This window comes from Canis lupus, chromosome 17, assembly GCF_011100685.1.
Source record: "Canis lupus familiaris isolate Mischka breed German Shepherd chromosome 17, alternate assembly UU_Cfam_GSD_1.0, whole genome shotgun sequence".
Classification (NCBI taxonomy): Eukaryota; Metazoa; Chordata; class Mammalia; order Carnivora; family Canidae; genus Canis; species Canis lupus.
In genome coordinates this window covers 62302027-62317400 of record NC_049238.1, presented here as the reverse complement: position 1 = coordinate 62317400, position 15374 = coordinate 62302027, and the positions used below count along the sequence as shown (strand labels likewise).

Here is a 15374-nt window from a genome sequence, read left to right as displayed (position 1 = left end):
CCAGGAAGGTATCTTATAGGAACAGCGGGAGAGTAAGGTGGGGGAAGTTTGCAGTTTTTCTCCCCTGCCACATTTTCTAAGTAGTTCTATTCCAAGCGGGGAGCAGCTACCTTGGGTTCCCATAGAGGGAGGCAGGGAGCGGCTGCCAGTCACTACCAGTCACAGGTCACAGGACCATGTGGGTGGCATGAGGCAGTACTGTCATGCTCAGGTCCTGTCTCACAGGCTGGGACAGAGCCCAAAGCCAGGATAAAAGGGCCTCAGGGTCAGAGTGGCTCCATACACTCCTCTCCTGAGGTGCTTACAGACTTACTGCACTGGTAAGTATCTCTTGGGAGGGAGCTTAGACCAGAGCAGAGGGGCAAGTGAGAGAGGGTGTTGGGGGCTGGAGGCCATGTGGGGAGGGGGAGAGAGGCCTCGCGAAGACTAAAGGAAAACATGGATGGGAGAGTACAATGCTGAGTCCCTGAGAGAAGAGTGGACAGCAGTGCCTCTGTGTTGTACCAAACTGAGCTCTAGCTGTCAAGGTTCTCAGGTCAGAGGGAATAGAAGCACTGGCCATCAGGCTCTGCTAGAACAGCTTTAACAAGATGTTACATTTGAGAGTAAAATCATAAATTGTGACCATCTTTGCCAAGATGAGCCGGTAATTCTCAACCAACAGAGAAAGAATTAATCTGAGGATGCTTTGGGTAGCTCTGAATCCCACATATCTATGGATCTGAAATGGAATTGGGTGTCTGTTGAGGAAGTCAGAGACACCAAGATCAGAATCACTGTGCTAAGATACAGGATGAGGCTTCAGGTGTGCTAGAAATGGCAGGGTATCACACTGCAGCTGGGGTGTCCGAACTCGGATCCCCTACTTGCACAAACATACCATTCTTGAGCTGCCGCAGTAAGAAAGTATGCATGTGGGAACAGCCAGCCTACCAGACCATCTATTTCTATCTACATGTCCTAGAACAAAATGATCTAGGAAGTAACAGTTCCTAATTTTCTTTCTTTGAGAGAATATTTACATTCTGATCTGGTTTCCAGACTGGCCAGTTTGAGAGTTCTGGTTGACAAGATAGAAAAAATTACCACCTTCACTTACCAGAATATTAATCATGATAGATTTTGTTTCATACTGGTTTTGCCTCCATCTCCTTCTTTTGAAAGACAGAATAATCCCTGCCTACCTTAAAATAGAAATTGTGAGACGCAAAGGACATAGTGGGAGATAATATGCCTAAGTATTAGAAATAATGAAACTTCCAGGGTGGAATTATCAAGGACTCCATTTAAACAGTTCATCAAATAAAGGCACTAGAAATGATACTGAGAGCAGGAAGGGGTGGGGCAGGGGGGGCTCTGTGTCCTGGGTCTGACTCACTGTGTGACTCTCCCTCAGGTCCTGACCCTGCCCACTGAGATGTCCTGCCAGCAGAACCAGCAGCAGTGCCAGCCCCCTCCCAAGTGCCCCACCCCCAAGTGCCCACCCAAGTGTCCCCCAAAGTGCCCCCCAGTCTCTTCTTGCTGCAGTGTCAGCTCTGGGGGCTGCTGTGGCTCCAGCTCCGGGGGTGGCGGCTTCTGTGGCTCCAGCTCTGGGGGTGGCGGCTGCTGTGGCTCCAGCTCTGGGGGTGGTGGCTGCTGCCTGAGCCACCACAGGCGACACAGGTCCCACCGCCAGAGACACCAAAGCTCAGGCTGCTGCAGCCAGCCCTCGGGGGGCTCTGGTTGTTGCAGTCAGCCCTCGGGGGGCTCGGGCTGCTGTGGAGGGGGCAGCAGTCAGTCATCTGGAGGCTGCTGCTGAAGTCAACCCTGACCCCCTCTTCTCCTGACCTCCCTGAATGGTGGAGAGATCTGAGTAAACCTTTGAGCTCTGGCCAGAGGATCCCTCAACAGTGGTTTCCAGAAGCCGAAAATGTTTCTCTACAATTCATATCCTGACCTCATTCCACCTATCAGTGGCTGCCCTGGGAATCCCAAAGCATAGACCTCATGTCCCTCTGCAACTTCTATTATTGCATTCTGTTGAATTGAAACAATAAAACAGAATCTGTTCAGTAACTTGGCATAGAGTGATTTCATTTCCTGTTTTTGTCACCATTGCTCTCTCCTCTGTTCTCTCCTGGTGGCTTCAGAGGCATCAATAGACAGAAAACAGGGTCAACTACAGGAGGGACATTTTTAATGCTTTTCTATGTTTGCAATCTTCCCTAATTCTTTGTTTTCACTTTTACTTTTTTGAAAGACTTTATTTACTAATTGGAAAGACAGAGAGAGAGAGAGCATGGGCAGGTCTCTCTGATAGTGATGTTTTCTTGTGTCTGTTGGCCAACTGTATGCCTTCTTTAGAAAAGTGTCTATTCATGTTCTCTGCCCATTTTTAAATCAAACTGTTTTTTTTCTAATGTTGAGTTGTACAAATTTCTTAGATATTTTGGATATTAACCCCTTATCAGAAACATCGTTTCTTCTCTCATATATGTTCTTTCATTCAGTAGATTGCTTTTTTATTTTGTTAATTGTTTCTCTTTTTGTGCAAAAGCTTGATGTAGTCCCAATAGTATTTTGCTTTTGTTTCCCTTGCCTTAGGAGATGCATCTAGAAAAATGTTGCTATGGTCAATGTCAGAGAAATGATTATCTGTGTTATCTTCTAGGATTTGTATGTTTTCTGGTCTCACATTTATGTCCTTAGTTCATGTTTAAAAATTATTTGTTTTAGAGAGAGAGAGAGCACACGAGTGCAGAGAGGAGAAGGTTAGAGGGAGAAGGAGAGGGAAACTTCATCAGATTTCACACTCAGTGCAGAGCCTGACACGGGGCTTGATAATCACCACTCAGATCAGAACCCAAGCAGACACCATGAGTCGGATGCTTAACGGACTGAGCCACCCAGATGCCTCTGTCTTTAGTCTGTTTTGAGTTTATTTTTGTGTATGGTGTTAGAAAGTGGTCCAATTTCATCCTTTTATATGTAGCTATTCAGTATTCCCAGCACTATTTATTGAAAAGACTGTCTTTTTTCCATATTGTACATTCTTGCCTCCTTTGTCAAAGAATAATTGATCGTATAAGCTAGGGTTTAATTCTAGGCTCTCTATTCTATTCCATGTATCTATGTGTCTGTTTTTGTGCCAGTCTCATACTGTTTTGATTACTACAACTTTGCAGTATATCTTGAAATCTGGAATTGTAATACTTCCAGCTTTGTTTTTCTTTCTCAAGATTGCCTTGGGTATTCAGGGCTTTTGTGGTTCCCTAAAAATCTTATAATTATTTGTTCTAGTTTTGTGAAGACTGTTGTTGGTGTTTTGATAGGGATTGCACTCAATCTGTAGACTGCTTTAGGTAGTATGGATATTTTAACATAAAACTAATGTAACATTGTGTGTCAACCATACTCAAATAAAATTTTAAAAATCTTTTAATACTTGGTAATAAATGAATAATTTTGAATTATTACCACCATTTCAAAATATGGAAGGCAGTAAAAATAACGTCATGAGAAATTCAAATCTTTTTCTCTAAGATCAGGTTTAAGGCAAGGATGTCCCCTCTCACTACTCCTTTTCAACATAGTACTAGAAGTTCTGGTTAATACAATAGGATAATTAAGAGTATACAGATTGGGAAGGAAGAAATAAACTATTTTGTTTGCAGATTATATGATAATCTACGTAGAAAATCTGAAAAAAAATTAACAAAAAACCTCCTGGCTCTAATAAGGAATTATAGCAAGACTGAAGGATACAAAGATTAATACATAAGAATCTATCATTTTCCCATATACCAGTGAACAAGTAGAATTTGAAATTAAAAATGCAATACCATTTACATTAGCACCACTCCACAATAAAATACTTAGGTATAAATCTGACAAAATATGTGTAAGATAAATATGAGGAAAACTACAAAACTCTGATGAACAAAATCAAACAGAACTAAATAAATGGAATGGTATTCCATGTTCATGGATCAGAAGAATCAATATTGTCAAGATGTCAGTTCTTCTCAACTTGGTCTATAGATTCAATGTGTTCTCAGGCAAAATCCCAGCAAATTATTTTTTGGTTATCAAGAAACCGATTATAAAATTCATATGGTAAGGCAAAAGATCCTGAATAGCCAACACAGTATCAAAGGAAAAAAATAAAGTTGTAGGACTGACACTACCCAACTTTAAGACTTACTATAAAGCTACATAATCATGACTATTTGACATTAAGAAAATAGTGGATAATAGATCAATAGAACAGAACAGACACCCAGAAATATAGTCAATTGAACTTTGACAAAAGAGCAAAAGTAATATAATGAAACAAAAGTGGTCTTTTCAACAAGTAATGCTGGAAAAAGGGGGTATCTACAAGCAAAAAGAAAAAATCAATCTAGACACAAACCTTATAGCTTTCATAAAAATTAGCTCAGAATGGATTACAGACCTAAATGTAAAATCAAGTATTATAAAACTCCTGGAAGATAACTATTGAAGAAGACCTAAACTAACCCGGGTTTGGTGATTACTTTTTATTTTATTTTATTTTTTATTTATATTAAAAAAGATTTTATTTTATTCATGAGAAGCACAGAAAGAGAGGCAGAGACATAGGCAGAGGGAGAAGCAGGCTCCTGGGGGGAAGCCCAATGTGGGACTCCATCCCAGGACCCCGAGACCATGCCCTGAGCCAAAGGCAGACACTCAACAACTGAGCCATCCAGTCATCCTAAGGTGATGACTTTTTAGAAACAACACTAAAGCTACAATACAGGAAAAAAATAAGTGATAAGCTAGCCTTGATTAAATTAAAAGCTTTTTGCTCTGCAAAAGACAAAGTTAAGAAAGTGATAAAACAAATCACAGACTATGAGAAAATACTTGAAAAAGACACATATGATGAAGGACTATTATTCAAAACATATAAATAACTCTTAAAACTCAACAATAAGACAGCAAACAACTTAGCTTAAAAAAAAAAAAGGACAATAGACCTTACCAAACACCTCACCAATGAAGGTATACATAACTAATAAGCATGTGAAAAGATACTCCACATCATATGTCATCAGGGGAATACAAATTAAAACAATGGGATACCACTGTACACCTATTAGAATGCCCAAAATCTGGTACACTGGCAACAGCAAATACAGATAAAGAGATGCAGCAACAGGAACTCTCATTTATTGCTGGTATGAATGCAAGATGGTACAGCCATTTTGGAAGATGGTTTAGTGGTTCCTTATAAAAAAGTAAATGTACTCTTATCATATGATCAACCAATTTTATAGTATTTAACCAAAGGAGTTGAAAACTTGTGTAGATGCAAAAACCTGCACACAGATATTTAGAGCAGCTTTCTTCACAATTGCCAAATCTTAGACACAACCACCATGTCCTTCAGGCAGTAAATGAATAAATGAACTGTGATATATCCAGACAATGAAATGTTATCTGGCACTATAAAAGAAAGTTGTCAAGCAATGGAAAGACATGAAGGAACTATAAATATGTATCACTAAATGAAGGAAGACAATCTGAAACAGCTATATGCTGTATGATGCCAGCTATATGACATAGGGAAAAGACAAAACTGTGGAGACAGTGAAAGGTCAGTGTTTCTTTTTATCTTTTGAGATCAGAGTGTTGTTGAAGGATAGGATAGGAGAGATGTGATCGGCAGAACACCAAGGATTTTCAGGGCAGTGAAAATACTCCCTATAATACCATAATTATGGATAGATATCATACATTTGTCCAAACCTATAGTATGTATTCCAAGAGTAAACCGTAATGTAAACTATGGACTTTAGATGACAAGAAGGTGTCAATATAAGTTCATGGATTGTAACAAACGTACCACTCTTGTGGGGAAAGTTGATAGTGGGGAAGTTATGCATAGATGGGCACAAAGGGTCCCTGAGAAATCTCTGTACCGTCCTCTAAGTTTTTCTGTGAACCTAAAACTGCTCTAAAAAAAAGATAAAGTTCAATAAATAACTTGGGAAAATAGATCACAAATGACAGTTATAGGACCAGTGTCCTTTTTTTTTAGGACCGGTGTCCTTAATAAACACATGGTTCATGCAAATTAACAGTAAATAAACATTCCTGTAAAAGATTTGGAAAAGTTGCAAATGATGAATTCTTGAAAAAGAGAAATAAGGGCACTCGGGTGGCTCAGTCAGTTAAACTCTGTCTTTGGCCCAGGTCATAATCCCAGGGTCCTGGGATCAAGCCCCACATCGGGTTCCCTGCTCAAGAGGGAATCTGCTTCTCCTACTCCCTCTGCCCCTTCTCCTTCTGCTTATGCGCTGCGCTCTCTCTATATATCTCCCACTAAATAAATAAATAAATGAATAACAAAGACAAAATCTTTTTAAAAAAGGGAAAGAAAAAGAGAAGAAAGAAAAAAATATTTATAGTTACCGTTGAAATTAATTTGGAAAAATGATTCTACCTTGCTCATAAAGAAGAAACTGAATTCATTTTTTAGGAGGTAGCTCTCAAGTTCATAATACATTTCAAAAATTAGCTCACAAAACTCATTGTTGTTACAAAATTCACCAGGTGATGTGCAAATGGTCACTTATGATTTGTTCTTGAGAATGCAAATTAGCATAAAGATTTGGGTGACTCATTAACTCTCAAATATATTTATGGGGCAGATGAATTAAGCTTAAATGAATGTACCATTCATAACATAACATAAACATTCTATGACTTTGAGTCAAAAAAGTTAAAAAAAATAAAAATGAAAGAAAAGAAAGAAAAGAAATGAATTATTACACTGTAATAATTCAGAAGTAGTGGGAGAGCCCAGCATAGTTGAGATAAATATGAGGTACATATGAAAAAATTAGTAGCAAGACTCAGAAAAATGTAACTTTAAAAGATGTTATTTAAAATAGTAACTGAATTTTCGCCTAGACTCTAAGAATATTGCTTCCTCATTTATAATTTAATTTAATATAATTTAAAGGGTTTGTAAAGATGGAAAAAATAAAGATTGCAAATTTGCTTGGTGCTGACTTAGAAGCACGGAAAAAACGGAGAAAACCTAGTTTCTCAGTCTGCATTGTTTCTGTTAGATCTCAGTGATGCTTCCTTCATTCCATGAGATGTTTCCATTCCATGAAAACATTCCATGAAAAGTTGACGATGGTGCTGGGAAAAGAGGTTTTGTGGATGCAGTCTTTTTTTTTTAAGATTTTATTTATTTATTTATTCATGAGACTCACACACACACACACACACACAGAGGCAGAGACACAGGCAGAGGGAGAAGCAGGCTCCATGCAGGGAGTCCGCGTGGGACTCAATCCCAGGTCTCCAGGATCATGCCCTGGGGTCTGAAGGTGGCGCTAAACTGCTGAGCCACCCAGGCTGCCCCTGGATGCAGTCTTTTGAGGGCCACTCAGATAAAGAAGCTGGCACCTGACCACCTCCATTGCTACATCTGTGCTCTGAGTGGGGAGACAAGGTTTCTCCACTACAACATGAGAGGAGTGGTGCTGGCTATGGGGAGGGGTGTCAATGCCAACTGTGGACACCAGTCTTACTTACTCCGTATCCTCTCTACATGAGTAAAATGGTATTCCACCTAGTGCTTGACTGCATTGTGTTTTCTTTGGCGAGTCTGATACTGAGATGAAGTGGGCAGCAGTATTTAGAGTGCTCTCCTGGGGTTGGTACCCTGGGCATGGTACTCTGCTTGACAAAAAGAAGACAGGTGCAACAGACACTTTGACAAATGGAAAACCTCAGAAAGCCAATGCTTCGCTCGTCAAATGTTTATATATTGGACTGTTAATAAAGCCGTGAGATTTTCAGCTAAAGCTTAAAATCTTGTCTTCATAGTACAACTATGCTGCTGACTCACTGCCTACATCTAAGTCAGGTCAGTTGACGGTTTGGGCGTTGCCCTGCATAGAGGCAGAGGCATGGATCAGATGGCATCTCAACCCCATCATCCCACAAATCAGGAGCAGGAATCCATGTCCTGATCGCTTCTGCATTACCAAGTCCACTGGGACAGCATGAATGTTGGCTCCAAGCTGCTCAGGAGCTTCCCTGGTATAATCTGAAACTAGCTTCTATCGACATAGGGCAAGGAGAGAGCAAAGAAAGCCTCAGGCCACTACAGATTTGTAGACAGCAGGTTTGATGAACAAGGAAACTTAAGAGGCTAGAACTGGGCAGATGCAAGACAGATAAATCTCCATACCTTCCCTCCAAATCTTCACTGGGCTCAGTCATATATCTAGGTGGTCTCAATGCCACATCCCCATCTCAAGGCTGTGTCCTTAGAGCAGCCTCTGGGAGCATGGAAGGAACTAGAATCCACATGTCAAGGACGGGGAAGGGGCAAGAAGTCTTTAATTATCAAGGTCCATGTAGCTCATGGGTCAAACAGCAGTCACATCCTCTTGATGACTTCTCCCAACAGAAGACAACAAAAGTCATACCCAGGTGAAACAGGGGAAGATCTCTTAGCACAATGTGGCCAACACACCTCACTGAACGTGTTTCAGATAGTGGTCTCCTATGGGAGTGAACTCATTCATCAGGAATAGGTATTTGTGACTTGAAAAGTCAATGCTACTGCTAGTAATAGGATTTTAAGACCATTAACTACTCACTCTGCATAGCCCTATATGAATCAATGGAGGTAAACAAATATAGGACCCAAGCCATAACGTAAAGTAAGTTGCTATAATCTCATTTGAGTGATATGTCACGTGATGCATAACACAAGAGGTGGGATTTGAGTGTCCCCATCATGATAGGACAACAGAATGACATGCAATGTAGGGGAGGGCATAGTCAAAGTTTGGAACTAATATCCATCAGTAGTTTAAGAATATATCTAGTACAGGTGACCAATGTAATAATTCAGATAGAAGAAATATTCATGATTCACAGTAGCATTTTGGGATGCCTCCCGTAAATAGTGTGCAATTCTGAAAAAGATGTTGTTAGTGGTTTGGTGTTATTTATGGGGATGGGAGAGATTATAATGGATCTCATAGTGGAACAGAATCAGGGGCCAGCCCTCCAATCCCAGTCTTGGGCTCTGCCTCCAGCCTGCGAGACAAGACCTGGGCAGGAGGGGACAGCCTCCTGCCATCCACATGATCCTGTGACAGGTGATGACTGGCAGTGCCTCCCAGTCTCCCCACAAGGCCCAGGACATTGCCACCAACAGTGCCACTTCATTCTTATAGCTGCCTGTTCCTCACATAGCCTTCTTGGAGTCTAGCAACTCCCCCCCGCCCCCAACCCCTCCTGTCTTAACGCCCTGATGTGTCTGCTTTGAATGAAAACCCACAGAAACCTCTATATGTCTCTGCTTCTGTCCCTGCCATGCTGGCAGATCCTGTGTGTATGCGTGTATGCAAATGCATGTGTGTATGCACGGGTGTGTGCCTGCGTGTGCGTGTACCTACGTGTTCACACCATCACAGTGAAAAGCCTGGATTAGAAGTGAGTAAGATCCACCTGGGACAGAATCCTGGTCCTGCCAGTCATTAGCCATGTGATCTTGTGAAAATCACCTAACTTTTCTCAGTTTTGGTTTCCTCAACGTTGAAGCAGGAGACAGAAATGACTCTCAATGGTGTCATGAGGGTCAGTAGAATCATGGGAGGGAAGCACAGTGGACACTCACATGTGAACTATCTATCCATCAATAATTAAAAGGGAATGGATTGTTTTCAGAGCACAGCTATTTTCCATCTGACTTTTTAAATGACCATTTTTTCCCACTGAGGTCTTTCATACATTTTCATATAGCAATACTCCTGAGGAGGAGACAGAGAGAAAAGCTGCACTGCTTTGCATGGGATGATGAGAATCTGTCTTATAGGCCGGAGGAGGGTGAGCCTGTGGATGAGAAAGCACGAAGGGGGAGAGACAGCGAGAGGGTTCCAGGCTGGGTGTATGTGGGAGAAGGCCCCACGGAGAGGAAGCCCCAAGGCCTAGGAGGTGGGAAGACCTTATAGAACAGGAGGGCTTGGGACTCATTCAGTAGGAATCTCCAGTGTCGCTGCTTTGCTTCTACATGGACACAAGGTTCTTTGAAGGAATTTGGGGGAACGTTTTTAGGAGAGTAAGATAAAGACTAATGTCAATGTGGCATGTAGCAGGTGTTCCTTCCATGTCTGGAGGGCAACATATCTAAAAAAATAAGCAAATTAATTAGATAAAGACAAATAGACCTGGATAATTGTGAGAAGAAAGTCCTCCCTCCAGAAGTCTCCACAATACTTCTCCAGAGCCTGAGATGAGCCCGATATGACTCAATAATATCTATCCCTGGGTCCTAACAGGCAAGGAGAACCAACAGCTGGTGAAATGTATGTGCGTACATGACTGTCACTATGTTAGGCTCTTTAACTGATGTATGCGTGTGTGTATTACATATGTGGATAATTCTATATATTATGTAGACATAGAGATGTAGATATAAACACAGATACAGATAAAAGGAGAGAGAGAGAGAGAGAGAGAATCCACCTTGTCTGTTACTCTAACCATCAGATATCTCAGAGTACGTGGCCTTCTGTGGTGCTCCACTGCCACTCATCTGTCATGGTTTCTCCTTAATGCACTGGGGAGAACACATGCTTCTCTCTACCATCCCCCACTCCAGGAAAAATTGCCCGTGACCTTAAGAGAGCCTCATCCAGGGCTCCACTGTGTTCAGGGTCAAGGCCAGCATTTTTTAGGGACAGTCAAGGCTCTGTGCAGCATGACTCTGTACAACTATTCCAGTTTCTGTTGGCTTCCCAAGAACTGGCACATTGGCTATACTGTAAACATGTCTCTCCCTACCCCATTCCTAGGCTTTACACCATGATATTTTCCTTTCTGAGACGATGCAGTTCAAGTCTCATTTGCTCAGTATCCTTTATGTAACATTGTCTTACATAGGAGTTCTTAATAAATCCTTTTACAACACAACTGTGTCTCATATTTCTCATTCCCCTTCAGCAACTAGTACACGCTTGCGCATGTATGCGTGGTTAATAGACCTTTAAAAGCCTTTCACTAGCATTAACACTGACTTGGAAGTGTGTGAACAGCCATTCCTGATGATTCCAGTCACCCTCATGAGAGATCATGCTCCAAGATAGGCCTAGTGACATGTGATGGCCACGCCCCTCTTCAGAAGTCAGCCACTGTTCCACCTGGCCATGACATTTGTTCAAGTTGTTCCAGTGGGCTGACATATGGGGGTGGGGTGGGGTGGTGAGGATATCCATGCCTTGGCTCATGTGGGAGCACAGCTCCTGATTCCTAGAATGATGGGGTAAGGAGGTCATCTGGTTCCTGCCTCTGCCTCCAGGCAGGGCAGCGCCCCAACCATTCAGCTGCTTGGACTTAGTGGTGAGTCAACCACGTGGCTGCAAGCATATCACTTGGACTGACACTTTGGCCTTGGATATTAGCTATCAATGGCTTTGGGACCATTCAGTAAACATGTTTGACTACCGAAGGCCTTCTGACATTACCTTTACACCCAAGGAGTCTGTCCCTCATCTCTCAGGCAGCCGGAGGGGGGCACTGCTGAGATCATATGGGAAGCATTTCAGACTGAATTAATTTTCCTCTGGGCCTTCCCACTCTGCTCCCTTCTGAGCTACAAATGAGCACTTAACAAATTGTAGTTTTCTTCATCTCTGCAAGTCTTTCTTTTAAAAATAAATGATAAATCGATATCCTAAAATCAGTAGAACATAGACATGATTGTTGCTTAAGTATTAAGTGGGGCAAGGTGTAATAAGAATGGCACAAAACTCATATAAAGAGTTGACAAATTGAATTACAGAAAGAATATGAATTTTATAGAGCATAAAGTATCATATATAAGGCAAAAAGACAACTACAGAGTGCTACAACGCATATGCCTGGTAAGAAGTTGATACCACTGGTATATAAATACATATTACAAATTCAAAACTACATGAACATACACAATGAAATGAGTAAAGGACACAGAGAGCCCATTCCTAATCCCTCGACCCCCTTGTGTCGTTATTGCCCTCATAGGCACACATATCCACACACGTTGTGTTAGTCCGGATTTTCCAGAGAAACAGAACCAGTAAGATGTGTGCACATAGCCAGAGAGATTTGTTTGAAGGAGTTGCTCACCCAGTTGTGGGTATTGGCAAGTTGGAAAACTGCAGAGCAGGCTGGCAGGCTAGAGACCCAGGAAGCGTTGACATTACAGCCGCCAGACGGAAGGCAGCGGCAGGCAGAAGTCCTTCTTCCTGGGCAGCCCTCAGTCTTTTTTCCTAATTCTTTCAACTGACTGGTGGAGGTCCATCCACATTATGGAGGGTTATCTGTTTTACCTGAAGTCAACTGATTTAAGGTTATCACACATTAAACAAAACAAAACAAAAAAGAAACATAAAAAAAACCTTCACAGCAACATCGAGATTGAGTGTCAGATTTAAAATCTGGGTGCCATGGCCTAGCCAAGGTCACACATAAAATTAACCATCCCAGTTCACTCCTTGTCAACCTGGCACCCATATATACCTCCTTAAACAATATTTAGGGAAGAGGGTGGGGCAAGATGGCTGAAGAGTAAAGTCCCCAAGTCACCTGTCCCCACCACATTACCTAGATAACCTTCAAATCATCCTGAAAATCTATGAATTCGGCCTGGGATTTAAAGAGAGAAGGGCTGGAATGCTACAGTGAGAAGACTTCGCGCTTCTATCAAGGTAGGAAGACGGGGGGAAAAAGAAATAAAGAAACAAAAGGCATCCAAGGGGGAGGGGCCCCGCGAGGAGCCGGGCTAAGGTCGGGGCGAGTGTCCCCAGGACAGGAGAGCCCCTTCCCAGAGAAGCAGGAGCTGCACCAACCTTCCCGGCGGAAAGGGGCCTGCAGGGAGTTAGAGCTGTACCCAGGAGGGCGGGGATGCCCTCGGGCTCCCGGGGACACTAACAGACACCTGTGTTCCGGGGAGAGTGCGCCACACCCCGGCAGCCGAGCTCCCTAAAGTGCTGCAGCGCGCACGGCTGGACCCGGGAGCACCTCAGAGGGGCTCTGGCAGAGGCTCCGTGCGGATGGGGCTGCGCCGCCAGGAGCGCGATTCCACCAGCGCAGGCCCGGGAGCACAGGGCACTGGGACACAGCCCAGGATCCAGCGCTCCCCAGGGACAGGCAGAGGCCAGGAGGGCCCAGGGCAGCAAGGACGCTCCTGCCACCAGCTGTGCAGATCAGCGGCCCCCACCCCCATAGCATCCAGGCCCGGTGGACTGAGAGCTCTTTAGTTACTGCCGGAGCTGACTCCAGGGCTCCAGAGCTGGCCGCTGCCACTGTGGTTGTTCCTCCTGGGGCCTCACAGGGTAAAAAGCCCCCACTGAGCCTCACGGTGGCCTCATCGGACAAACAGGTTAAACATCACTCACTGAGCCCTGCACCAGGCAGGGAGCTGAGCAGCTCCCCCAAGTGCTAACACCTGAAAATCAGCACAGCAGCCCCCTTCCGCAGAAGACCAGCTAGAGGACAGGAGAAAAACAAATTATTGACCAAGCAGCACTGGAAAGTTCCAGGGGAAGTGGAGGGATTTACAGTATACAGAATCAGAGTATATTCCCCCTTATTTTTTGTTTTTTTGATTTCTGTTTGCTTCCCCCCCTTTTTTCTTCTTTTCTTCTCTTTTTTTTTCCTCTTTCTTTCTTCTTTTTTTCTTTTTTCTTTTTTTCCTTTTTCTCTTCTCTCTTTTTCTCCTTTTCCCAATACAACTTGTTTTTGGCTACTCTGCACTGAGCAAAATGACTAGAAGGAAAACCTCAAGTCAAAAGAAAGAATCAGAAACAGTCCTCTCTCCCACAGAGTTACAAAATCTGGATTACAATTCAATGTCAGAAAGCCAGTTTAGAAGCACTATTATAAAGCTACTGGTGGGCTCTAGAAAAAAGCATAAAGGACTCAAGAGACTTCATGACTGCAGAATTTAGATCTAATCATGCAGAAATTAAAAATCAATTAAATGAGATGCAATCCAAACTAGAGATCCTAACGACGAGGGTTAGTGGAGTTGGAAGAACGAGTGAGTGACATAGTAGACAAGTTGATGGCAAAGAGGGAAACTGAGGAAAAAAATGACAAACGATTAAAAGATCATGAGGCTAGATTAAGGGAAATAAGTGACAAGCTGAGGAAGAAAAATCTACGTTTAATTGGGGTTCCCGAGGGCACTGAAAGGGACAGAGGGTCCAGAATATGGATTTGAATAAATCATAGCTGAAAACTTTCCTAATCTGGGAAGGGAAACAGGCACTCAGATCCCAGAAATAGAGAGATTCCCCCCTAAAATCAATAAAAACACCGCTCAACACCTCGACATTTAATAGTGAAACTTGCAAATTCCAAAGATAAAGAGAAGATCTTTAAAACAGCAAGAGACAAGAAATCCCTGACTTTTATGGGGAGGAGTATCAGGGTAACAGCAGACCTCTCCACAGAGCCTTGGCAAGCCAGAAAGGGCTGGCAGGATATATTCAGGGTCCTAAATAAGAAAAACATGCAGCCAAGAATACTTTATCCACCAAGGCTCTAATTCAGACTAGGAGAGATAAAGAGCTTCCAAGACAGGCAGAAACTCAAAAAATATGTGACCACCAAACCAGCTCTGCAAGAAATTTTAAGGGAGACTCTTAAAATTCCCCTTCAATAAGAAGTCCAATGGAATAATCCACAAAAACAGAGACTGATTAGGTATCATGATGACACTAAACCCATATCTTTCAATAGTAACTCTGAACGTGAATGGGCTTAATGAACCCGTCAAAAGGCGCAGGGAGTCAGACTGGATAAAAAAGCAGGACACATCCATTTACTGTCTACAAAAGACTCACTTTAGACAGAAGGACACCTACAGCCTGAAAATAAAAGGTTGGAGAACCATGTACCATTCAAATGGTCCTCAAAGAAAGCAGGGGTAGCCATCCTTATATCAGATAAACTAAAATTTACCCCGAAGACTGTAGTGAGAGATGAAGAGGGACACTATCTCATACTTAAAGGATCTATCCGACAAGAGGACTTAACAATCCTCAATATATATGCCCCGAATGTGGGAGCTGCCAAATATATCAATCAATTAATAACCGAAGTTAAGACATACTTAGATAATAATACACTTATTCTTGCTGACTTCAATCCAGCGCTTTCTACACTCAGTAGGTCTTCTAAGCACATCATCTCCAAAGAAACGAGAGCTTTAAATGATACACTGGACCAGATGGATTTCACAGATACCTACAGAACTCTACGTCCAAACGCAAATGAATACACATTCTTCTCAAGTGCACATGGAACTTTCTCCAGGATAGACCACATACTGGGTCACAAATCGG

At 42.6% G+C, this 15374-nt stretch overlaps 1 long non-coding RNA gene across 1 annotated transcript; it reads left to right on the top strand.

The window, feature by feature from the left end:
- The first annotated feature begins 202 nt into the window (after positions 1-202).
- LOC119877138 lies at positions 203-2055 on the top strand. The gene is made up of 2 exons (XR_005371924.1): positions 203-320; positions 1397-2055. It is a non-coding gene; the product is annotated as an uncharacterized LOC119877138 (long non-coding RNA).
- Positions 2056-15374: the final 13319 nt, after the last annotated feature.